This window comes from Martes martes (genome assembly GCF_963455335.1).
Source record: "Martes martes genome assembly, chromosome: 1".
In the NCBI taxonomy this organism is placed as follows: Eukaryota; Metazoa; Chordata; class Mammalia; order Carnivora; family Mustelidae; genus Martes; species Martes martes.
The window spans coordinates 136,636,482-136,664,318 of record NC_137888.1 but is presented as its reverse complement, the minus strand read 5'-3'; positions in this window follow the sequence as shown (position 1 = coordinate 136,664,318).

Sequence of the window (27,837 nt, the reverse complement as noted above, 5' to 3'; positions counted from 1 at the left end):
ATATCACCTAGCCTCAGTGTAGCTAGAAGTTTAGGACATTCTGGGAAAAGTCCTCTGGTTTTCAATGGCCATTGGTCAACACTCCCATGCTCCTTGTCCAAGCTTACACAATCTTCTAAAGAAGGGCAGCTCCACTGTCTCTATGTTATTGCGGGCAAAGGCTATTACTGTTCCCTGTCAAGGCCATAATAACTCTGAGGTACTCTATCAAAGCTCTGACTTGGTAGGGGTATCTGGATGAAATTGAAGTCCCTGGTACACAGAGTTCTTTCTCTCTCACAAGGGATACTGTACAAATTAACTCAAGTCTTCCTGCTTCCTATTTTACTTCTTCAAGCACACATCCCCTTCTACTCAGGGATAACATGGCATAATTTCCCATATATGGACCTCACGATACTATCCTTTCTTTACTGGGGGATAAGAGTGGAGACATAAGAAAATCCTAATTCTCTCATTTCACATTTTATCACAGTAAAAAGAAGCCCAGTAGAATATCTTTCAGTATTCTGGCTAGAAAACTGCTTAACTAGATTTGAGTTCATTAGGAATATTTCCTACTTTCTACAATACTGTGGGTGATAGTTTTGTCAAAAATTTCTGTCAACTTCTTCCAGCTTCTAATAATATTTTGCTTGTCTTTCTTTATGTCCTAACCAAATTTTTTATGTCCATGACTCCTCATGTATCTTAGGCTCCCACCAGCACTCTCTTCATGGCCCTTTTTCTTGGAGAATCATCTAATACATATTTATATTTCTATTAAGCAAGATTTAAAGAAAAAAGACAATAATAGTGCAATGCCTACACATTTCTGAGTTGGGAAAAAAAAAACAAACTTAAGAACAAAATACCTACCCCAAGTTACCAGTTAAGTATAAAGGCCAGATGCATATATTCTCAAATATTCAAGAACACAAAGAGAAATTTTTTTAGAAAACAATACTACTTGACATTGAAATACAACCACAAGATGAATGTGATAGTTCACCTCAAAAGGAAAATGATCAAAGGAATACTTAATTCCAGAGGACATTACAGCAATGAATTCATCTGTAAAGGAAACAGGTGAAATAGACACATTTTAAAATGTGAAAGGACTTAGGGAATTCAGTAGCAATAAATCTTTTATTTAAAAAAAATAAAAAATAAAAAATCTTTTATTTAAAAAAAATCCAGTATTCCTTTATTAAAAATCAAAAGCTTTTAATTGATAATCAGTTTAGAAATTGAGGTACTAGTTTCCCTGGGATAGGTGTGGATAGTAAATGGAAGGAAGCAAATGGGTTCAGTGCTATCTGTAGTGATAGTAATGCTCTATTTCTTAGTCTGGGTATGATTGTATGAATTTTCCTAGTTTATAAAACTTATAAAGTATATGTGTATTTTCTGTGTATTCATTATATTTTAATACAAAATTTACTAAGAAGCCATATTAACAGAGAACTAAGCCTAAACAGCTGTGGGAATTATAGAACATAATCTAAATGTTGTTAGCCTTGAAGAAATAAAAATAAGGTGAATAACGTGAGTAATAAAAATGGGAGTTAGGGAAAAAGGTAAGTAGGAGGATATAGTTGAGTGCTCAGTAACTTCCTCATTTTTTGTTCATAATGGGTTCTCAATTGATATGGTGAATGAGAATTTATTATTAAAATCACAAAGCTTCTCAACCTGTTAGTATTTTTCTGAATGTTTTTACTCACAAGTGAACCTTTTAATAATATCCTTTGTGGAAAAAATATTTATGTGAAGTTTAGCAATTATATTTATTTCACTTTGATTTTCTTTACTTTTGCTAAAATCAAGTAAAATAAATTTGACATATTCTATTCAAATTACATTCTTATTAAATTATAACTATTTATGCACCTAACAATTGCATACCCCTTAATTTATATCTATATGTAGATTGATGTCTAGGTTGATTTATATGTATTAAAAGACTATACTTTCTGAGTTTTAGGTGGTAGGTGGTTTGCTCTTTTTAAAAGAAGACTGTTTCATCTTTATTAAGAATAGTACAGTCAGTCTTAAAATTAAGTAAATTTTTTAGGCACAATTGAATGACTTTGTTTCCTGGGGAGTTTTTCTACTTCTTTATTATGTGTGATGGATTATATAGCATGTGTCTCCAATGAGTCAATTCTCCCAGTGTCCATACTTCACACTGACCTCCTACTTTAAGGGCAGGGAAGCTATGACCTGTCTGCCCCTAGACACTGGACTCAACTACATGCCATGTTTTGGGCAATATAATGTTAACAGACGTGACCCCAGCAGACACATGATATGAGCTTATGCATTAACATTGCCATAACTAGCAAAGCTGCCAAACCCTGAGTGAACCCTAAAACAAGTGAACAAAAAATGATTGTTTTATGCCCCCGAAATGTTTGTTTACCTCTCATGTAGCATTTGTCGTGGCAGTAATAGTAGATATGTTATTGTAATGTATTGTGCACTTACCAACTACATAGTACATTTAAGTCTTATCTGGTAGTGAGAAATCATTAATATGATCCTTCATATATCAGATTAGTGGTTAAAGTCCAAAATCCTTGGCAAATTATACATGCTCTTTATGCCATGTCCGTCCTATTTTTCCAGTTTCATTTCCTACATGACTCTACATATGCTCATGTTGTATTCTAATATGGTACATCCAGGACCTCAAACATTTCTTCTACTATTTCTTCATTATCTACTGGAATCCCACTTGTTCTCTGAGACTTAGTTCAAGGGATGCCTAGGTGGCTCAGTCAGTTAAGCCACTGCCTTCAGCTTAGATCATGGTCTCAGGGTCCTGGGATGGAGCTCCATGTCTGGCACATGGCTCAGCGGGGATCCTGCTTCCCCCACTGCCTGCCGCTCCCCCTGCTTGTGTTCTGCTCTCTCTGACAAATAAATAAATAAATAAAATCTTTTAAAAAAGAAAATAAGACTTATCTGAAAAATAACCTCATTCATTGGTGTCTGTCCTTTCTCCTTCCCTTCCTACCAGAGTCTGGCTCTTTCTCTACCTTTGAATTTCCAAGCATATTAGACATTTCATTTGGAACACTTCTTTGTTTCTTTTTATTTTAATGTGAAGAATTTTCTCCCTAAAATGTAAACACTTTGAATTCTTAGATTCTAAGATCATCTTCTTAACCCCTGACTCTTAAATGAAAATGGGCCTTTGAAAAATCATAGATGAATGTATACATGAGTGAATGAATGGATGAATGGATGAAATCATATAACACACAAATTATATTCAGTTGTATTAACATATTCTTAATTACAGAAACAAGTGAAGACAAACCTTAAGATTAAATATATAAAAATAAGTTATAAATTACTTAATTATAAAGGCATTTGCTATTGCTTTCCTCGTTTCTCCTTCTGTTTTAAATCTTTGAAAGAAAACCCTGTACTCAGTATTGGATATAACGATATTTAGAGAAATAATCAAATAATGAAGTGCTTTGATTTCATGCTTTTCTATCTAGGCTACAATCAAAGACCAAAGAGTGGTATTATGTACTTTAATTCACACTTTTGTGTGCCTGCATATTTTCTCTGTAAACTTCTAATGTCTGGATTCTACAGAACAATGCCTGTAACACATTTCTTTAAAAATCTATAATCAGGTTTTTTTTTCCTTTTTTCTTTCTTTTCTTTCTTTTGGCCTAAGAATAAGGATGCTCATAACTAACAGAATTTTGCAATGTTCCTTATATTCTTAGAACTTATTGCGTAGTAACTACTAATAAATAAAAATGAGTTTCCTTAGAGAGTAGTGTTGTACTTTTAATCCTTTTTTCTCCTTGAAGAACACATTTTATTTAATTGTTAGTGAACTTCAATATAATTGAGAGAGAAAGAAAAACACAACATGAGGAAAAAAAAAACAAAAACATGGAGACTTAAATCTCTTTATTAAAAAAATACACATTTTCTTTATTCCTCTCTCATTCATGAGCAAGCATGGACTTGGTATAAATAATTTATGTTGAGCATTAGAATTGCTTACGTGAAATTAAAATACATTGTTCACCTGTTCTAAATGTTCATTTATACAGGAAAATAGAAAAGAAGCATGTAAAAGTCAAAATGGTTTTGAATTTAGAAGTAGAAATTATACAAAGGAATTATTAAGATATAATTTGATGAAACATTATCCAAGCCCTAAGTTTTAAGTTCAGTTTTAGCATGATTGCCTAGGAAGGCTTTGAGAGCTTGCCAAGTTAGGCAGTTGATAAAACAACAAATGTGTCAAAAGTGAAAGTGATTTTTCAGAAGAAAAAATAAGTAAGAAATAATTGAGAAATCCTTTCTAACTTTCTCTCCCATTACGAAAACATCGTTTGATATGAAACTTGAAAAAACTTGGATTTTTTTCAAATCAACTCATGGTATCAGAACCATAAATTTTATTAAATAAAATAGTAAATACATATGTAATAACTGTATGTGTATGTTCATGTGTATATATGATATTAAATTTGACATTTCAACCAATGCACCAAGATGCAACAGAAGATGCATTTACAAAAATGAGATGCGAGACCAAAATATGAAGTTATCACACTATATATAGTTTCATTACTCTTGCACCTCTTATGTGATAATTAAACCAGGCAAAAGAAATAAGAATTTAATAAGAATGACCAAAAACAGAAAAAGCAGATGAAGATTTTGTGAGAATGGCTTTTGGAAGAGTCAGTGGAGTAAAAATGTATCTATCGAATTTTTTGCTAAATGGAATGGAAGGCCCTGTTTCCCTTCACATAAGGTGTTATGAGTAAAGCTTTAATTCTTGGAGAATTCTCAGTCGATACTGTGTTTATAATTAATGAGTGATTTTTTTTTTTCATTTTAAAAGACATCAGCCTACTAGCCAGGGTGGATTCTATAATTTCATTCTGTATTGAGAAAATGTGCTCCCTTGAAGTTTAAAAGAATATTGGTAGACAAAGCTAAAGTTATATTTCAATTATATCCCATTTGATATGTTTGTTTAACATTTCCATTCGAATTACACATATAAAACCTTTGCTCTTCATTTCAACAGACTTCTCCAAGATTTTGTCTTCATTAAACTGCATATATTCAGTATTGCCATAAATAAATAGGACAAAATTGAATCTTGCACTTTCTTTTTATATAGGCTTTTTTTGTAATGCTGAGTTTTGACAGATTTACTGATTTTTACTTTACTTAAGTAACATTGAAAATAATTATTTCATTACATCTAATTCACTTTAGATAATTTTAGGAAATGCATGAGTTGTAAATGATTTAAACAACAACAACAACAACAACAACAACAACTAGAAATGAGTGATTCCTGGGAGATTATGATTAAATCAGACCTTAGTTTAATACCTTTTTTTTTTCTTCAGCTAAAGTATACTTTTTTTTTTCTTCAGCTAAAATATTCAACTTTTGAGAGGTCTGTCAGTCAGGATTCAGAAAATGGACACACACAGAAATCTGGGCATCAAGCATTATTAACTATAATTGGGGACTGGCTGGCAATGAATAAACAGATGTGTAAATAATATAGTGATCACATATACAGGAATAGGGCCACTAATTTTAGGGCTTAAATAGTGCCATGAACAGGACATGATCTGGGGGAAGCCCTACAGACATACTAAGATCTAAACTTCACTGGAGACAGTGTAGCCATAACTGGACCGCAGAGTTTCCTGAACCTATAGAGCTGCTCATGGGGATGCCAGTGGAAGCCATCCACAAGGTGATGTCATGCCAGTGGGACTCTGCCATGTGCCAACTGAGAGGACTCCATGGTAAGCCCTACCTGAATGCCTGAAGAAGCCCTCACAAAGGCCATGGGTGTGGTTAGAGCCAGACTGCAGAAATTAGACGTCCTTCAGGAAACTGCCTCAAGGAACATACCAGAACCCAGAAGAGAAACCCATTCCTTTTCTAGCTTCCTTCAGTACACTCTACTACAAAGCTCAAGTTGTGCTAGCTACCAAGAGAAATGTTCACAGGGTCCAGATCTATTATCATAGAGAAGGCCATGAATTGTGGATTTGCAACTGTTGCTGTCATTCAGCAATTTGTACAATTAAATATTGTGCTTGATTTTCAGCAGTATCAGCCTTGTTGCCACAATAAATAAAATATTCTTTCATCATTCTCCTGGTAGCTCTCTGGTCCTGAGGCTATGACTTAAGCGGAGAGCTTGTCATTTTTTTTTCTCAGTAAGTGCACTCAGAAAAATCTGTCCTATGCCATAGTCCTTGTAGTCATCATTACTGTCATAACAATCATGTGCAGCCGCCATGTGGGCTCTCAAGACGCTTGCTTTAGTTGGATATTGACCACAATCCATCATAGGCGATAGTTTGATTCATTATGATCTTACCGCATGCCATAGATTCCTAGAATCCCATTTGCCATTAGCAAAAATCTCCACACTGTACTCAAGCCTAAGGGTATCATCACACCACTTCCTGCATCCCATCTTTGCCGTTCTATTGCTTGGGACCCCTCCCAGGGCAGAAACCCCACAGTACCTTGAGCAGGAGAAGTTTAATATGAGGAATTATTGGTTACAACAGGGATTGAGGTAATGGAAGTCATGTTAGTTGTGATTGCCCCTTCGACTGAGATAGCATAACCAAGGAATCATTAGGAACTGAAAGATCCCCTTTCCCAGGGCTGAGATCTAAACCTCATCAGAGAAGGTGCCCCCATGCCTCACTGTGTAGCAGAAAGTTCCCTGGTATCAGATCCACCAGGGGGAATGCCAAAGGAAGCTGCTCCCAGGGAACCACTGTATGCTGCTTTATGCTGTATGCCACCGGGAGCTGCTAGCAGCACACCTGCAGAAGCCACGCTCACTGTGGAAGGCAGATGTTTGCAGAAACTGCAGGGAAAGAAACACTTTCTCCCTCCAGTGTCCCTTTAGCACCCTCTGCTGACAAAGCTTAACATCACGCCAGCTGACAATTCAGAACTATTTAAGGGTCCATCAACGTTATTCCCAAATAGGCAATGAAGGGTGGATTTAGAATAGAAAGATAAAAATTAATGGCTATCACAGAGCACTGTCAGATTAGGACTACAGACATGCCTTGGAGATCCTGTAGGTTCAGTTCCAGGGTCCTGCAATAAATGCAAGAAAGTGAATATCACAATAAAGTGAGTCAAATGGATTTTTTGTTTTCCCAGTGCATGTAAAATCATGTTTATACTATATTATAGTCTATTAAGGGGGCAATAGCATTAGGTCTAATATATATATACACCTTATTTAAAAAAAAAAAACTTTACTGTTAAAACAATGATAAGAGTCATCTGAACTTTCACCGAATTGTAATCTTCGTGCTGGTGGAGGGTCTTGCCTCAGTGTTGATGGCTGCTGGCTGATCAGGGCTGCTGAAGGTTGACGTAGCTGTGGTGACTTCTTAAAGCGAGGCAAAAACGCAGTTTGCCACATCAGTTGACCTTTCCTTTCATGAACAATCCATCTCTCTGCAGCATGTGATGCTGTTTGATAGCATTTAAATCACAGTAGAACTTTTTTTCCCAAAATCAGGGTCAATCCTTTCCAACCCTGCTTTATCAACTCAGTTCATGTAATATTTTAAATTTTTTTGTTGTCATTTCGATAATCTTTGTGGCATCGTCCCGAAGGGTAGATTCCGTCTCAAGAAATCACTGTCTAGGCTCCTCCATAAGAAGCAAGTCTTCATCTGTTCAAGTTTTATCATGAGATTGTAGCAATTCAGCCTCATCTTCAGGCTCCACTCCAAATTCTAGTTCTCTTGCTATTTCCATCATATCTCAGTTATTTCCTGCTCAGAAATCTTGAACCTTCAATTTGTAAAAAGTGCAACAAAGTGCCATAAAGCAAAATGCAATAAAATGAGGTATGCCTATATATTTGCAGATAATTTTACCTCGTAAGTCTGAATAAAAGTTGTAATATATTGTGGAGAGTACAGGAGAGGGAGCCATTTTTCTGATGATACATGGGTGAAGAAATCTATACTGGAGCCATGTAGGACCAATAAAGCAACAATAATATCAATAACAGTCGTAGAAACTAAAAAGAGACTGTTAGAGGAAAACTGAGTCTATTCAATGCACTGCTGGATCACCCAACATAACATTTTAACAGATGTTGATAAAAAGAAAAGAAAGCAATGAATAATCTGAACTTGGAATAAATTGATAGATTCTTCTCTGAACTTAGCTGAAAGAGGTTTCTAATAATTAATTTAGTCTCATTCCAGTGCTTCATGTTGTTACAGATGTTTTACTCTTTTACACGTCTCAGAAATAATAACAGATAGGGTGCCTGGGTGGCTCAGTGGGTTAAGCCTCTGCTTCGGCTCTGGTCATGATGCCAGGGTCCTAGGATCGAGTCCCGCATCAGGCTCCCTGCTCAGTGGAAGCCTGTTTCTCCCTCTCCTTCTGTCTGCTGCTACCTCTGTTTGTGTTCTCTTTCTCTCAAATAAATAAAATCTTAAAAAAAAAAAAAGAATAACAGATAGACACATCAATTATTTTACTCTTTTAAGAAAATATTCTCCTCTGAAGCTCTTTGGTACTATAAAGAAAAGGAGTGTGTCATATGTCTTCTCTTTGAACATTGTAAATACAGAGATCTAGCTGATTAACTCACACAACACTTAAATTTATAAAGAAAATAAACATCATTACTGGTTCTTTTAGCTATTCTAATCCTCATGATCCCTACCCATTAGCTAAGAGAAAAAATAATACAATGTGAATTTTACCATGTATAATCTTTAATTAGATAATTTTAGAAAGTTCTTTAAGATAAGCTCAGTCCTTTTAAATATAATACTCTTTCGGAGCACCTGGGTGGCTCAGTGGGTTAAAGCCTCTGCCTTCAGCTCAGGTCATGGTCTTAGGGTCCTGGGATCAGGCCCCACATTGGGCTCTCTGCTCAGTGGGGAGCCTGCTTCCCTCTCTCTCTCTGCCTGCCTCTCTGCCTACTTGTGTTCTCTCTCTGTCAAAATATATTTTAAAAAAAAATTTAAAAAGTAAATATAATACTCTTTCTCTCTGATCTCTTCTCTTGGTGGTATCGGGGTGTCTGGGCAAGGCAACTGAGCTGCAGTAAGAAAGCATGAATCTCATTTCTCACTGGTCACTGTTTTTTGATCTTGCTGCAATGTTGTCTGTTTTTCTTTTTTTATTGCTAATATTTCATCTTGGTTTTTGTTGCAGTTGTTGTTGTGTTTGTTTCTTTGTGGGTTTTTTTGTTTGTTTGTTTTAGGTTTTTTTCTTCTTTGTGGGTTTTTTTGTTTGGTTGGTTGGTTTTGGTTTTTTCCTTGTGTTTGTTTTTGGTTTTTTTCTTGAGCGTTGGTATTCATTAGTGATGCCCATGGCCCCAGACAGAACTTCCGCCTAAGACCTTTACACATTCTGGTCACTGCTCTGCCTCTGTCCTGCCCTCCACTAGAGCTCTCATCATTAGTCCATACTCAGACCCAAGAGCATTTTTAAGTCTCTCACACAACAGTTCCAGAGCATAAGCAACTGGCTTCAGATTCATTCATGTACACCTTTGCTCTCATACCACGTTGGGGAGTGCCATGCTGAAGCTGGACCTATGAGCCCAAAGCTGAAACGAAGGAAGGGAATCACCAAATGTGGTGTTGCCAGGCCCATTCACATTTAGTGAAATGCTCCCAATCATGTCGCCTATGAAGAGCAAGGAGGTGATTCGGAGCCCCTCATGTATTATCCCATATTTATCTTCTCACAAGGTCTAGGACCAGGAGAGGAAGACTATGGGTTTTGTTTTTTTACAGCATATATATTTTGTGCCAATGCTTACATTCCTTGTGGCCTAGCGTCATGAGAAGAAGGGTTATTTCTAATTTCATGGGAGGAAATCTATGATTTCTGCCCTCCCTTCTGTGCATGGTTCTGATATATTAAGTTAAATTGGTAAAAATCCTCTTGTTCTAGACAAAGCTCTGTTTTAATACTACCTACAGGATCTTATCTTTGGGTACCAGAAGCTGACTATTAACGTTCTTTCTCTTTGCATTCCTGATGTAACAACTGTAACCAAATAGGCATTATTGGCAGACTAACAGGAATATTGATAAAAGGAAATAGAGGGGCACCTGGGTGGCTCAGTGGGTTAAAGCCTCTGCCTTCGGCTCAGGTCATGATCCCAGGGTCCTGGGATCGAGCCCCGCATCGGGCTCTCTGCTCAGCAGGGAGCCTGCTTCCCTCTCTCTCTCTCTGCCTGCCTCTCTGCCTGCTTGTGATCTCTTTCTGTCAAATAAATAAGTAAAATCTTAAAAAAAAAAAAAAAGGAAATAGAGAAAAGAGTCATTAATATAGTTTAAAAATATCCCTCTCACATAGTCTTTTGGATAATCTCCCCTATATGCTGATGTTTTGTTTTTGTTGTTTTTAAATTTTCAAACTGTTCTGTTTCCTTTTTCTGATTATGAATAAATCACTAATTTTAAACTTGCTTATCTATTCTACCAAATAGGATTACAACTGTCCTCAAGTGACAAGACTCAAAATAAATAAAAAAAAAATCATTTTAGAAGTTGATGTTTATTTCTGTCTTACGCAAAAATCGGCAGTCTTAGGATAGTGCAATGGCTCAGAAATCATCAGGGATTTAGGCTCTTTCTCTCTTTTTGAAGCTCATCCTCAATAACGAATTTCTGCCTCAAGGTCCAAGAAAAGCTCCCCTGCTTCAACCACCATTTTACATTTCAGCAGAGAGGACAGAAGCAGAGAAGACCACATCTTCCTTTTATTCCTGGAATTTGTATACTTCATTTTCACTTACTTCCCTTGGCCTGAACTTAGTCACATAACATAGCTAAGGAAGATTGCTTAATCTTTTTTTTTTTCCTTCTGAGCATCCACGTGTTTAGCAAAAATATAAAGCTCAGAGGATATAGATATGGCAGACAATTAGCAGTCTTTGTGGCCATTGTAAGTGAGAAAATAGTATATTGTTTAATTTTATTCTTTTACTTGAAAGACAAGATGAGACTTTTAGGAATAATTTGCCATGTTCAAATAATCAGTGTTCAAAGAACATCTCACAATTACCACTCTGCTGATTAACCTCTTCCAACCAGAAAATTTCTAACACTGTATGTAGTCCCAACCATTTATTTTGGTTGTTAGAGTAAAAATATGAAAGGAAACAAAAAAGCAACCATAAAACAACTACCTTTGACACTATTTAGGGGGAAAAGCAGACAGTAATTTTAGGAGAATGTAGTACCTTGTGTTAGCTATAGTAATACTATATTGTATAATGAGCAAATAAAACAATTTCAGGGGATCTACAGAGCAATAGTTTATTTTTTGCTGAAGTAGGGAAGAGTACTTTTTTTTTTTTTAAATAAAAGTTCAGATAGTAATTATGTTAGGGTTTTTTGTTCCATAGAGTCTCTGTCACAACTACACAGCTCTGCTGTTTTAACTCAAAGGCAGGCATAGCTAATACATGCATGAAGGGGTATATTTATGTCCCAATAAATTTTTGGTTGTGGAAGCAGTTAGGTGTCAGTACTTGGCCCTGGATTCCTGTGGGTATTTCTGGTCAGTAGGTGAAAGAAATATTCGATCTTCTAGAACACCAGTCTCCTAGGAGAGCCAAGGCTACTGTGTGTTCAGGAGAAAGAGGAAACTACCTTAGTGAATGGCTAGCTCATCCCTGCCTCAGCCGTTTCTGTAACAATTCCTTAACTTTCATATTATTTCAAAGTTTTAAAAACATGTTTGTGCATATAAATGTATGAATTAGAAAATTTGGATATTAATACAATATTTTGTAGGAGATGTGGGTTAAGTAGCTTGCTCAAAGAAACAGAGCTGTTAAATGTGTAGACAAGGATTTAAACTCATGTTCCCAAACATGAGTTGTATAGCATACTGCTCCCAGTATTTTAAATTAGGGCCCACAGGTGGATGGAATATAGGAGGAGGTTAGGAAGAATTTCGTGGAAATAAATTAATAAGCTACCCTAAGTTAATACCAGGCATTTAACAAAAATCCTTGAGCGCCTACTACATTTTATTCAGTAATATATTAGAAAGAGATGGAAGATATGTTTGTTGAGTATTAGGAACTTCTGATTTAGTTGGAGAAACATTGTATGTGTAATGTTTTATATTCACATATATATAGATTACCTTCATATAGAATATATGTAAAATATACTTACTGATTTAGTTGTATATATGACTTACAGATATTGTCGGTATTTTCAACTGTGATAAATATCCTGAGTGGCAAATAACAGTTATAGCTTTGAATTACATAGGTATTTGAGTTTTCTTTAAAGTCTGTGAGTTTCTGTCAAGATACAGGATGAAAGCAAATTCTTTGTTACTTATTTATTGTCATAGACATTGGCTTCTAGAAAGACAAAAGTAGAATGAGTGTTCTCAACATGTAAGTTTAAAGCAAATGTGTCAGCTGCATAGATAACTATGTCAATTGTCTATGTATTAAAGTCTCCCCAGTTCATTGACATGAAATCATCACAGCTTTGGAGTTTTTAGGGCCTACTGTGTCAATAACACTCGGATTTGTGTGATAAAACAGAATGAGTTTTCAGGATGCATTAATGTAAAGGGGTAGACAAGAAACATTATATAGCTTCCTAAGTAATTGCATGATAAGGTATAATGGCAAAAACATCTTATGAAATGATCCCTGAACATTTTGTGTTTTCATTAACATAGCTATGGGTAGGCTGTCTGCCAGGTAAGCATATCATCTTAGATATTCTTCCCTGAGCATGTATTTAAAACAATTGCTCTGATACTTTTAGATGTAATATGTATACATACATTTTTAGGGATCTATTTTTAAACATATACAAAAAATCAGAATTAGCCTTATGCATTTCACACACATGTCTTTATAAAACCCATCATTACTGTGTCTTTATTTTCTCGACAGAAGTACTCTTGCCTATAATTTTGAAACTCAGAGGCAAAAAACATCTTCGAAGGAGATAATGATACAAATAAAGACATACAGTTATCTAATTTTGGATACCCTATGCTATCAATGAAACTGGAATTATCTTCCTTAGGGCAACATATCCTTATTATAATAGGATGGAGGTACTTCCAAGTAATGAAAAACCTCTTACCTGCCTTGAAGAACTGTGAAGGAACACTTGTTATATTGTGCTTGTGTCTACTAATTGGTAATTACCACTAATTCACTTCAAAAATCTCTCCCCATTCTAGTTTCCAAGCTCTTGAACTCTCACATTCAAAAATATAAGAAAGACTTCCAAAAGAATGTTTCTTCATTTAAATATCATTGTTAGTCCAATTTGTACTTGGTAGTTTCATATTAAAATGTATTAATCATATAATTCATTTATTAGATTGTGATATGATTTTTTTCAGTAACACCGAAAAAACTCTGAAGGCTTGTTAAAAAATCAAATCCATAGGCTGTTCAAGTTTTTGGTCTGTTGTCAATATTTTTCTTTTTTCAGCTCATTTCCTTTTAATGGTAAATATTGCAGCTGTGTGTGTGGTATGCCACCCAAGTTCAAGATTGGCTAAATTAAGTAACAAATAACTCCTAAGAACTACGGCCATTCTGTTTATTCCTATTTATTCAGGTGTTTGCTCACATGTCTTGACTAAATTTGATTCCTTCCTATCTCCCACATCTTCTACTTAAGTTCTGGTTATTCTAAAGATTAGAGTTTTAGCTATTAAAATTAAGGTAAGCATCAATACTTTTACAGGATATAGTTGAAATAAAGGAATATAGTGTAATTACACAGATTTTTGGACAAAGTACACATTTTTAGGAACAAGATTACTTTCAATTTTTAAGGTATGTGACTATATTCAGCTCTATGGTATTCATCTTGCCTATCTGTCCATATTATTTTTAAATAATACTATCTATATTCTCTATAGAAAAGTTATTTCCTAACTCCCTCTCTAAATTTATGACATTTACTTCTACAACCTGCCACTATTTATGATACAGATTCCTGACAGCCATGGCTGAGAAGTAGCTTGAAAAGACACTGATTACCATCTCCTGTCACTGGTAGAGATTTCTGTTTTGAAGATAGTGTCAACAAGGTGACCAGGCCTTATTGCTTTTGTTGCTGAATTCTTGCCTTGTTAAACACTGTGCCTTCTCTGATTTTCCTTATAAAATATTGCCAAATTCTCTCATCTGTGAACTTGGAGACAAAATATCTCAATACCATATTCTTATCCATCCATCTTTTAACAGGAATAAAGTCATCAATGAATAAAAAGGGCACCTATGCATTTGATGGTAGCACTACAGTTGGATCATTTTCTCAGTTTTTGAGCGGACTAACATCATCTATTAGACTGAATTGCTCCACTCAATCTTTTATGGAAGACATTGAAAGTTATAGGTTAAATTTTGACCTTCATTGAAGATATCAAAAATTGTTTTCCTTATTACCTTTCCTTGTAATTAGGTCTTCATTAATACTGTGGTCAGGCCAGTGTTATTAGAAACTTAATGCCTTTAGCCAAATGGCTAAATGATGATCACTCATGGTGCATTTTCTGTGAAAAAGGATGTCCCACTGGGACAATACATAGGAACCTATCACTAATGCATTTAATTGAGATACCCATCCTCTTTTTTTTGTTGTTAGAAATAGCTCTTAAAGGCAGGAATTATGTTGTAATATATGTTGTATGTTGTATATATGTTGTAGGTGGCTAGGTCTGTATTTTGAAACATCTGTTGAAAAGAATTACTATATGATGAGATTATTCAGTGCTAACCAAAACAATAGCAAATGTGTGCCAGAAAACATAAAATGTTCATATGATTCTTTGCATTGAGGAAAGTGTTAAATAGGAAATCTGCTTTGTGTTTAAGTGTGGGATCATACTCTCAATAGGCCTTGCTAAGGTAAAAGACATCCAACTTCTGTAATAGTCCACTGGCAACAAACCTTGCCTATTTCAGACATAGATGAACTGGACAAAATCATATTCTGCATAGATGGTGTAGTCAGTTTATTACTAATATTACACAGTTTTAATTTTTTTTCCCTCTGTTGAATCTAGGGTTGTTTTTAAAATTATTCAGCTTCTAATACCAAAGATGCTCTTTTGAGGGTAGTGGAAATAGGCAAGAAAAAAGCAGAACAGAAGCAAAATTCTTGATGGGGATGGAATCTAATACAAGTGAATTTTATAATTTATCAGTGCAGCATACAATGATGAAGTGAAGAAGAAGAAAAAAAACACTCATACAATCTTGACAAAAAGCAGATACAAATACCGAACTATAATATGGGAAGAGGGTGATGTCTGTTCAAATTTGCAAGAGAAAATGGGCAATAGATGTTTGAATCTAAAGCTCTGCTAAATATATGAGATAGATCTGAGTGTTTTACTTAAATGATACCCAAGGGAATGAATCAAAACTTATTTGGGGAGAGTATGCAAGAAAGAATAGAGAACGCACAATTAAGTCCTAAGTACCTCCAAGGTTTTCAGTGACAGAGAAGGACACGCTCACGAAAGAGTGGCCATTTTGGAGAAAGAAATCCAAGGGCAGGGAGGGTTATGAAATCCAAGAAAGATTTGTTAGGGAAAGTGAGAGGGGGATGAGAGCAGAGGAGGAGCATTTGGATTTGGCAACATGGAGTTCACTGGCAGCTTTTTGTAACACTCCATTTTCAATGGAGTGTTTAGAATTTACATTGTTGTGTATTTTTTTTTTTAAAGATTTTACTTATTTATTTGACACAGACAGAGAGAGAGCACAAGTAGGCAGAGAGGCAGGTAGAGGGAGGGGGAAGCAGGTTCCCTGCCGAGCAGAGAGCCCAATGCGGGGCTGGATCCCAGGACCCTGAGATCATGACCTGAGCTGAAGGCAGAGGCTTAACCCACTGAGCCACCCAGGTGCCCCTACATTGTAGTGTATTGAGTAGGGAATGAGGAAGGAAGATGATGGCATATGGTTTCAAATACATGGTATCTGGAGGGGAATCCTGAGCGAATCTCAAAGGGAAATTTTTTAAGTTAAGTGATCAGGATGTGCATATATGTTGATGGGAGTAATATAGTGGTAGAAATGAAATTGACAGTATAGAAGCAGAAAAGCCTACTAGCATCAATGGTTTCAACTCTGGTGTCCTGTTAGGATCATTGGGGAAGATTTAAAAAGGATCAGCAATTAGGCCAATCCCAAATTGCTAATCAGAATCTCTGGGAGTGGAGCCTGAGAATTCACATTTTTAAAACATTTCTCATATGATTCAAATACGTAGTTAGGGTTGAGGGCCACTGCACTAACTCAATGGTTTCTCAGACTTTAGAGGATATTGGTTTCACCCTCCAGAGTTTCCGATTCAGGTTTTAAGTGATGCTGATGTTGTTGCTCTGAGGGCCACATTTTGAGAACCACTGAATTAACAGAGTGGTCGTACCCCCACCTAAAGGTGTGAAAGAAAAGGGGTCCATTGTACCAGTGGACTGGTACCCTGGGTGCACTCTGGACATACAGAAGCTTATTTCCCTTATTATCATAGAAGGGAAAGTGACCATGGGAAATGCAAGATTGATCTGTGATAGGAAGGCAAGGGCATATCCATCTCAACGAAGTATATGTCAGGTAATTAGATAAGATCTAGGTGGGGAATGGGAGCAAAAAAGTTTGAAGAAAGAGGGAAGTTATTTTCTTTTATTGTGGATATTAAGCAAACTGTGGAAATACAGTAGGAATGCCAGACGTTCCTCATTTAAGGTCTGAATCAGAAATTTAAAAAGAAGGAGGGCACCTGAGTGGCTCAGTGGGTTAAGCCTCTGCCTTTGGCTTAGGTCATGATCTCAGGGTCCTGGGATCGAGCCCCTCATCAGGCTCTCTGCTCAGCAGGGAGCCTGCTTCCCCCCCCCCTCTCTCTGCCTACTTGTGATCTCTCTCTCTGTCAAATAAATAAATAAAATCTTAAAAAAAAAAAGAATTTTAAAAAGAAGAAATAGCCTACTTATACAGTTTTCTCATATGGCAACCAGAAGTGATCAATATATAAGGCTCTTGTTCAATTGCCATTTATTTGTAATCTTCTGGGAGTAGGCAGTGGGCTAGATCCTTTTTGCTTAGATCCATCCATAACAACAACAACAACAAAAAAAAACAACACAAAAAAACAAAAAACAGAGTTGGCTTCTCTGCCAAGAACTAGATGATAGCAATGAATGGAATTATAGCTATTGAAACACTTCAAAGGCTGTTTATGGTAACTACGTATCTAATTATTCTTGCATTGACATAATCAATGCCTTCACTCCAGCTGATCATTGTGGGATCAGCTTGTCTTTGCCTTTTCTTTTCAGAGCAAACGAGCTGGCACAGGCAAGCAAATCAAGCAGCTGTTGACACTTGTTTCTGTAAAACCCTTTGGGAACTTCACTCTAGATGTCTTCATCTTCCAGGTACACAGCAACAGAAAAAATTAGTCTCGTGTCTACCAAGAATTACTTAGGGTACCAGAATACTCAGGAATAAAAATTGAACATCCCTGGAAATGTGCAAGGAACATTGAATCAATCAATTTAATAGAAACAGAAAAAAAAAAAGAAAGTAGCAGATTTTTAATAATGTTGTTCCTTTCAATACACGAGGATAAATAGCCCTTTTAAAGGATGCAAAACCATTCCTGAATTGTATAAAACAATCTTGTTTGTAAAAGGTTGCTTTTTAAAAGAGAAATGTTTCTCTTGCATTCAAATGTGCATATTGCCTTGAAGAAGAGTCTAGTTTTGGCAATTAACCTCTTTCTGCATTTTTTTTTATGATACTAAAAATAGTGGGCTTTTACCTATTCAGAGAGCTTCCAAATGTATTCTTCTATTCGGCAAGGAGTTCTTAATCCTTACTGTCCAGCCTCCCCATTTCTTTAATTCCCACTACAAACTTGTAAGACAGGGAAGCCAATATTACGTTCCTTTTACAGGTGAAGAAAAAGGAAGAGCTTGAATTATTTGCATAGTCTTATAACTGATGCCAGAAATGGGACTAAGACCCGGGTTTTGTGATACCTTGCCAATGTTTTTCCCTAGGAAAGGTTGTTTAAAACTAAAACAATCATTGAATTTTAGGAAAGGTAATTTAACTAGAAATTTAGAAATTTAAGGTAATTTAGCGAGAGATCTAGAAATTCAAACTACTTTGACCCTAAGGAATAAAGCATGAACAGTGGAGCAGGCATGCTTTACGCTCTTGTCGCCCCATCCCCCTTCAGCGGAAATCATGCCCTTTTCCCCTTCTCTCACTGCCAGTATCTTCTTGACATAAAACTAATTTTAACATAAAGTAATTTAGAAAATGAAAAACAGGGACCTGAAAGGGAAATATTATTGGACTTGTCTCCCAATTACGATTTTAATTAACAATTTGGGACTTAAAAGACCACTGAAGGGTTGGCTTTTGACCAGAGCCTAGCTCTGTTTCCAGCAGGTGTATCCCAAGGGTGCTTTCAGCCGGACAAGAGTGTTTGTCTCTGGCTTGAGGGAAGCTGCTTTTTTAGGACTACGGAGCTTTCTAGTTCAAGGGTGACTGGAGGTGCTTGGAGCCAGACTCTGAACTATTGAAAAGAAAGAAAGTGTCTGTCCAGGGGCGCCTGCGTGGCTCAGTGGGTTAAAGCCTCTGCCTTTGGTTCAGGTCATGATCCCAGGGTCCTGGGATCGAGCCCCCCATCAGGCTCTCTGCTCAGCAGGGAGCCTGCTTCCTCCTCTCTCTACCTGCCTCTCTGCCTACTTGTGATCTCTGTCTGTCAAATAAATAAATAAATAAATAAAATCTTAAAAAAAAAAAAGATACATTTTAAAAAACAAAGAAAGAAAGAAAGTGTCTGGAAACCGTCTGAGAGGCAGGCTAGTCATGGCTTCTTTCTATGACTGAGAGCCCGGGCTTTTACCTTGGCTCAAGTCTTCCAGTGAACCTCACTTGAGGATCAAACAGCTCAGCCTCGGGGATGAATATGTATTCCATGGCACTAGGAATCAAATGTAGACCTTTTCTTTTATTCCTCATTTTCTTAGTTCCTCACCTCTATTCTGCTTTTTCTCACCTCTAATATTTCCTCTTTATTTTCTCCTCATGTGAGTGTTCCGTGACCCTCCCTCCTTCTTCCCTTCCCTCTTCATCCACTCTTTCCTTGTTCTCCATCCTTCCCCTGCTCCCTCCTTTCCATCAGATCGAACTTCCATTTCTTTACCTTTTTTGTTTAATTTTGCTTACTTTATATGACAATATATCATAGATTGGAAAATCCTTAGCTTCACAATTTTTAACTCTGTAACAAAATCCATAGGAGAAAATTTAATGAGTGTAATACTCCGTTAGGTACCAGCACTTCAGCAAGTAGCTGGTTGCTCTTGAGTTCTAGTGATCTTCCATTGTGTTCCTGAGAGAGTGCTTGATTCCGCTAGAAGAAACAGAAATTACCTTCCAGGGAGTATATAATGCCCGAGTATAGCCACAGTATTCTGTTGCACATGGCTTTTGTCCATGTCAGTTATGGAATTTCCATGTCCAATTAAGATGTTCTACCTTTTCTCAGACCTTCTTAACATAGATAGGGTAGCTTCAGTTACTATCTATAATACTAATTTGGAATAAAAGTCTCATTTATAATCCCATGATTATAAGATCATAAGATTATTATAAGTATAAGATTAATCCCAATGATTATAAGATTATAAATCCCATGATTATCAGTTTCCTCAGTGCTCAAATTCATCATTGTCCCTAAGATGAGGAAATGTAAATAATAATATTATAATTTACTTATCATGGGTGTTACAGGAATAGATTGTTATCCTTCTCAAGAAAATAATTTTACACCATATCTTTTCTAAATTTGATAGCTTCCTACAGGTACCTTGATAAATAGTATCGGTTACTAAAGACACTGCAGGGTCATTGTATTAAGTGTCTTTGACTTACTTCAAAGCAGTCTGTGATGAGGCCATTATTGGCTATATATGAATGGCAGAATGAAAACAGCTTGAGTATGTGTGTTAGGCATTTAACTGCACATCCAGAAAGAGAAAAGTTTATAGCTTTTATGGACCTTCTTTGGGCCTTTGAATAAAATATATATTCTGTACCTCACCTTCCTCATCTGCCAACCCAAGAGAATGTGAGTTAACTCATAAATAATCAGGGATATTGTCTAAGTACATTGAAATATTTAGCTAGTGTTTATTCTCTGGAAAAATGAGAGAAATATATGAGGATGAGTAAAATCAACTTCAAAGGTGGTTCCAGAAGGGGAGGGAAGGCCAGTGATGGCAGATTTGTAATGGATTTCAAAGGTACTGTTAGGAGGCAAATGCCAGAAATTTCTCTTCAGTTACCCAGTGACCTCTAGCATGAAGGTGAATAAAATCTCTCTCAGGTTTGTGCCTAAACTACTGTTATATACTTTGAGAGGAATATGAGGCTGCCCGTTGTTAGATAGGTTGCTATCTGTCATGAGTATGATGGAGATTCTCACTTTGAGTATAAGCGTGGTTAAGATGACCAAGAGATACTGAAAAATGTGATCAAAACTTTGTAATATTATGGATCCATCAGATACTATAAATTTAGGTTTTGTAGTTAGTGAGAGGGAAGGTAATTTGCAGCGTAAACATGTGTTCTTTAACCTTAAGTAAAACCAGCACAGGACCGTTCCATTCAGTAGCCACAAGTGAGCTACTTCATGAATATCATGTTACCTTTCTGTTTCAAAGTGTTCAGTCCACAGACATTTTATGTTCAATATATTCATGGATTTGGTAAATGAACAAGTGGAAAGTTTTAAATTTTGTCAGACTTTGGAAAATGTTGGATTTTTTTTTCTTAATATAAGTTAACATGCTTATAAAAACTTAAATGTTTCAATATAGTAAATGTTTTCTGAAGACACATGAGAAGAGAGCTTAATAAAAGTGATTGGATTGACTCTTGTTGAAATTATAAGTTGTTGCAAATGATATCACTGAAGCTGATCCTGTTCATTGATTTTTTTTTGTACTTTCTGTAATTTCATAAATTACTGGTAAACCTGGAAATGCAGAAGGCTTGTTTTGGCCTTACTGTTTATCTAGATTCTTCTGACCCTTAACAAAATTTCAACATTGTAAATACTCTGATTTTATTTGGAGGTTTTGTTTATTTCTCCAACATCTTTATTCAGTATTTTCCCATGCCCTTTACCCTTGAGTGACGGTAGGACTTTTTGTAACTAGAATAGCTGTGTGTCTGTTTGAAAATAGGTTCACTCGTTTATGTTTTCTCATCATAATGTGTCCAAGAATGGGAAAAGTCTTAGAGAAACCAATTCATTTTTCTAGGTGTAAATATGAAATAATGAGCAAAGTACACAATTCCCTCTTATAAGTCATAACAGAAACCATTAGCAATGTGTGTGCCATCCAATGACCTGTTAAATATAATATCTTAAAATTTAAGAATAATGTAACTCGAAAGCAGTTACTTCACAGACAGCTATTTCTTTGCAGTACAGTTGACCCTTGAGCAATGTGGGGATTAGAGGCACCGACCCTCACCCTGCATAGTTGAAAATCCGCATATAACTCTTGACTCCTCAGAAACTTTACTGGTGATCAGACACCTTACAGATAAAACAGTCGAATAACAAACATTTTGCATGGTTATGTATTATATACTGTATTCTTACGATAAAATAAGCTAGAAAAAGGAAATGTTAATAAGAAAATCATAGGGAAAATATATTTACAGTACTCTTTGTATTTATTGAAAAATATCTGCATTTAAGCCGACCTAAATTGTTCAAACTGTGTCATTTGAGGGTCAACTATATAGATTACTTACCTTTACAAAAATAATAATTTCAGGTAGTTCCACCTATAAACTAGTGGACCGGTCTCTTTATCCAGGACCTAAATTGTGCTTTAAATGGATGAAACCAGTGATTTTTTTCAAGGATGTGGGATTAGATAATAATTATTAAAAAAATAAGCTTGCTTCTATTTAAAGTTCAAAGTGAAATATTTGTGGAAAATTATTAAATGACAAAGGAAGTTAATGGATTTCCAATTCTAGAAAAGCACCATTATCAATATGAGGATGTTTTACAGAGCTCAGCCAGTTTGTGAGAGGGAACAAAACAATAAGAGCAAAACAATAAGAGCAGCAGAAGTCTCATTTGGCCTAGCTTGTTCTTTTCTCTAAGTGTAGCAGAGAGCTTAAACACCCTAAAGTCCATCCTACACCAGACAGCAGCAACAGAGCAGCAGGTGACAAGGGAGGATAAAGGAAGGTGCCTGCCTTCATTTGGGGTTTCCTGGGCTGCTGGCTTGGTTGTGGCTATTTCATAAACAAAGGAGGGAAAGACAGCCCTGGAAAGGAGGCCCAGTTTATTTCCCACTGTGGTGTATCTACTACCAACACACCTAGAGACGGAGGCCAAAATCCTGGAGTTTCTTCTTCTGTCCTCCTCCTCGGGGAAAATTATAGGAAGAGAGAAACATTGTGCACTTATTTTATTTCTCTTTAAAGAACAAAACACTGTACCATATACCATTCCAAGGCACTGAGAAACCAGTGCAGTTCTTTTGTTTCAAACTCCTCTTATAATTTCAATTCTCTAAAGAGTCAAGTCCAAAATTTCCAGCAAGGCATTTTTATTGTTTATTTTACCTTTACATCACTTAGGTACTATACCTTCCAGCCCCCTTGGGATGTTGCCATATCCTGAATATATCTTTTCTCACTTTCCCCAAGTCCAAAACTTAAACTGTTTATCTCTTACTCAAAAAGCATTCATTGTTTCCCCCTCAAACATTACTTTCCTGCTTTTAGAACCTTGATTTGTTGGCTAATGGAGAGGGATCCTTTCTTGTGAGAATACCCATCTGCCAGTTCCAAGAAATTATCCATAATAGCCTAAGCCAGTCCTTGCGATCTTATTTTTCTTGTGATCTTACTTGACTCAGTACTGACCAGTGAGACGTAAGGAGAGGTCAGGTGGTAGAGAGAGGGGATTTGTTAAAATACTGTATTTTCTGACACAAGGGCCATTTATAGCTAATCCTGCCCTTTATACTTTCTTACTGGTTGAACACAGGTGTAATTTCTGGAGACACGGCAGTCATCTTGGGGCAATGAAACAGTGAGCATAAAAACGAAAGATTAAAGCTGAGGGTAATGGAGTGTAAAGATATAGCCTGGGTAGGTAATGACATCTTGAAGCATCTTATCCAATTCCAAGATACCTTCTTCCATATTTATTGTGAACTTTAAATGCCCTGTGATCTAAGCTACTATTATTAGATTCTTGTTATTTATAGGTAGAAGCATTTCTTCCAGGTTGTGCATTTTGCCAACACTTTCATAGCATTCTTCCTCATATATCATCTGCAAAAATCCAGTTATCCTTTGTATAAAAGTTTGATCAGGGTCCAAGTAGAAGTATGCAAAATAAATAATTTATTATAGGAATTAGACCCGGTACGAGTGTGGGAGGCAATGGGGAAAAGGATCCAAAAAGACCAAATTAAAATCACTAACCAGATTAGGGTATGTGTGAATGGTGTTAAACTTGTAGGAAGTCAGCTACTTCCTATTGCTAGGGCAGATCTTCCAAAGGATAACATAAAAAGGAATAGAGCTCAAGGGGTATGGAGAAGAGGGAGGGAGAGAAAGAGGGTCTGAGAGAGAGAAAGGGGAAAAGGAAAAAAGGGAGGGGGGGAGAGGGGGAAATATTCAGCTGTTACTCCATGCAGATATAGACCCTAAGGATGTTATCTTGAATTTTAATGTCTAGGAGGAGACAGGAAATGTAGTATTGCTAAAAGTGTTGATCTGAAACTAAAATAGTACCCAGGGTACTAATACCTTCATAGTATTCCTATGAAAAGCAGGTGTTACTAGGTATAACAAAGAGTAGAATTATCATTTCAATGTCTAGAATTAATACAACTATCTGTAAGTCTCTAAAGCAACTACTTTTAAACTGACAAAAATAACCATAAGGGAGATAATGCATAATAAAATAATGTGATCTTGTTAATATTACTGAATTTTACATCTTATTTAATTTCAATTTCAATAGCCAAGGGTAGCCAGTGGGGACTATTTTGGACAGAGATATCTTAGATATTTTTGTATTCTAAATACTTGCTTCTTTCATTTATGTAATTTGAAGTTGTGAGAGAAAGCTATCCCTTCCCATTAAAAAAGTACTTTTGTTTGCATAATAATACACATCAAGTTTTGAAAATTGAAGCGCATCATCTATGAGGGTAACTTTAGTGTTATGAATCATTAGAAAGAGAGAAAATGGGAAATGCACTTCTGTTTTGTTATAGCTCAAAAGAAGATTTCCGAGGCTTTCTGAATCTGTTGCCAACTCAGAAACTATATTACACAAATCTATAGTGACTTCATTATCTGTTACCTGTTATTGCCCTGTTGAACTAAAATAAACTGTTGTATTATGTGACCTATAAAACGGTATTAGGCATTTTATTACTCGCTTGCTGTCAACTTGAACATAAGACAGTTATTAAAGATTATACGGAGAAGATTCAGAGTACTACAAATGTTATTTTACAGAGCTGACAGGTTGCCCTTAATGTCTCCAGTCATAAAAGAAAAGAAACTGGATAAATCTGAAACCAGTGATATTAACTCAACAGGCAGTGTGATGAATAAAACACAGACATGAGCAATCTTCCTTTCCATACTCCCTTTATTTTTCTAATGCCTATGCCATTACTTTAACAGCTTTTAACTGATGTAAATTGGAAAGCAAGAACATTAAAAGAGTAATTCCACGGAGGAAAAGAATGTTTCTTTATAGTCACATTAGGTGTCTGAGTGTGATCTAGACTTTCATAATCCAGCGCTGAATTTATGGATGTTAGAAAGTAGAGAAACTAAATAGGAATAGGGCACTTCTGATTATAGGCATCATTGATTCTGATGAAGCATCCAGCGGAGGTGAAACTTACTTAGCATCCTAGATTATGTTCCAAAGAAATATATTTTCAAAATTTTTTTGTTTTTTCATGTGGCCTATTCCCTTTCTAGAAAAGATTTATCCCGGGTCGTGAACAACCAAATAGGGAACATCAAGCAAATGTAAATAGCTAAGTGTACAATACTTACTTCTTAGCTGTTCCTCTCAAATTGAACTCCCTTTTGCTCTAGTGGCCTACTTAGGGCTTACAAGAGCTGCCCTGGTCTTATGGCGCCCCCTCGTGTACATGCAGGGAACAGTCTCACCCGGCATCTTTTCACGACCCCCTTCCTTGCTCCCACAGCAACAAGGAAGCTACACACTGTTTTTCCTTTCCTTCATCTTTGATCTTTCAAAGCTACATGTATTGTTTCATAAGCAATCCTTTTTTTTCCTGTGCCTAGAAATAGCTTTGAATTCTAAACCAGTTTATTGAATGGGTTGAACATAATATGCCACAGGAAATGACTTTATTTTTTCCTCTAGGGGTCCTTTCAACATTACTCGATTGGCTTTCCTCTTCTTGCTCCCTGAAGACATCACTGGAAGATACACCAGCTCTCTTGTCAATTTCAATGACCACAACTGCCTTTTTTAAAAAAAGTTCTCACTTTTGTGAATAAACAATCCTTAGGTGATCCAATTTCAAACTTGAGCCTCAGATATTGTTCAAAGATTCCCCCCTCCATCTACCTTGGAGAACTTTAGATGGAGCTGTGTTATGGTTTCGTTCTCTTTTCCTTTCTGATTTTTCCAAAATCGACATGGGGTGAGTAGAGATTAGAAGAGAAAGGACAAACCGTCTTTTATGACTGGTACAATTTTTAAGATTTTATTTATTTATTTGTTAGAGATCACAAGTAGACAGAGAGAGGGGAGTGGAAGCAGGCTCCCTGCTGAGCAGAGAGCCCGATGTGGGGCTCGATTCCAGGACCCTGGATCATGACCTGAGCCAAAGGCAGAGGTTTTAACCCACTGAGCCACCCAGGCGCCCCTTTTCTGGTTCTTTTATGCAGTGTATTTTATGTCCTTTGGGAACACCTCTGTTCCCATCCACCTCCCGCTCCAGGAGATTTCTGGTCCTCATGTATTTACCTAATTGGAGCAATGCATGTGTCAACTTCACACTTATTTACATTCACACCTATTCCTTCCTCCATGAATAAATTTTATTTTATTTTATTTTACTTTATTTTATTTTATTTTTGCCATGCCCAAACAAACAGCCCTCTTTGGTTGAAGTCCCACCAAGTTGGCTCAAGTCTGGATGATATTGTACACCCACCGGGCATTGGGAAAACTGGAAAACTCACTTATCCGCGTCATACCAACATGGTATGACTGGCCATAAACTCTTGCCGAGCTACTCTTCATTCTGCCATTGCAGAATGAGCCAGCTGTGTCTCACCTTCAGAATTTCTGGAGAGGAAGGCACCAGACCTTAGAGTCAAGGAGAGAGACAAGCTCTCCCAAACGCTTTCTTTGGACATCTGAGTTTTGGTGTAAATTTTATTGCTTTCGCCCTTTGTAGGCATCTATCTAGCTTGGGGATGGGATGTTTATCTCACCCTTTTAAAGGTTCTCATTCTCTTTTTGTACTTCTCCCAGCACCTCTCTCTCAGTATTAGGAGGACAAGAGAATAGCCCAACAGTTTTCCTTTTTGTGTCTAAGACTTATTAACTCCAGAACTCTAAACGAGTTCCCCTTCTGGATATATTTAAGTTAATATTTATATTTCTATTTGTTTAACACTTCAGTTGATAAATAAATGATGACTTTTCTTTTTACTTTATGCTCACTGCGGAAATGCTTTCAGAGTTTGTTTATTTTCTTGAAGAAATTTCAGCAAAGTTAGTTTAGGAAAATAGGTTTTTACAACTACCAAATGATTAAATTAGTGTTTTCCTTATTACCCAAGGTATAGCTACATTAATACTGTCCTCGGAGAATGAGGAAATCAATAAGGCTTATAAATACCCATGATTATCAATTCATTATCTATTGATATAGAAGTTGTTTAGTAAAAATATCATCAGTTTGATATGAAATTAACTTTATTATCAATTCGCAGTTTCTTTTGATAACATAGTTTATTCTTTATGAACCAAAGTATTCTTCATCTTGTGACTGAGTAATGAAGCAATTAGAACTGGAGCTCAAACTCTCTTCTTTAATTAATAGTCACTGTTTTTGTAAAAACTCATGTACGGCTTTTCTTATTAGAGTTTTTTCTTATTTTCTAACTGAGAAGTGCTAACCTAATAATAATCTAACATATTGTGTTATAGATCTGCCTTTAATTTGAATAATCCAATCTTCATTTCTTTATGCTTAGAGACTGATATTTTCCATACATGTTATCATGTTTTAAATGAGAATTAGGATGAATTGATTCTTTAAGTAAGTTTTGGAAATAGTAACAAAATTCAAAAAGAAAATTCCTCAGAATTTTTTAGAGCAGAATATTAATATGTATTTTCTCTTTCCAAAGAGGAAATACAATTTACAAAATTAAAGTTTATGACCAAGTAATGGCTTAATTTCCTCTTTAGAAAAAGACTTAGTTACCCTATTCCTTTCATTAATGTTACTCTCTTTAGTTATTTATGGAAAATAGAGTATATATTGATAGTTGGTTGGAATTCAATGTGAATGTAGTCGCTATCATTAATTTCTCAATGAATATTTGTTGAGCACATGTTATCGGTGCTTAGGCCCAAGGATATGGCACTGAACAAAACTGACATAATCCCTGCACTTTGGAACTGACTTACGTTCATCGAAATGGAGTCCACATACACA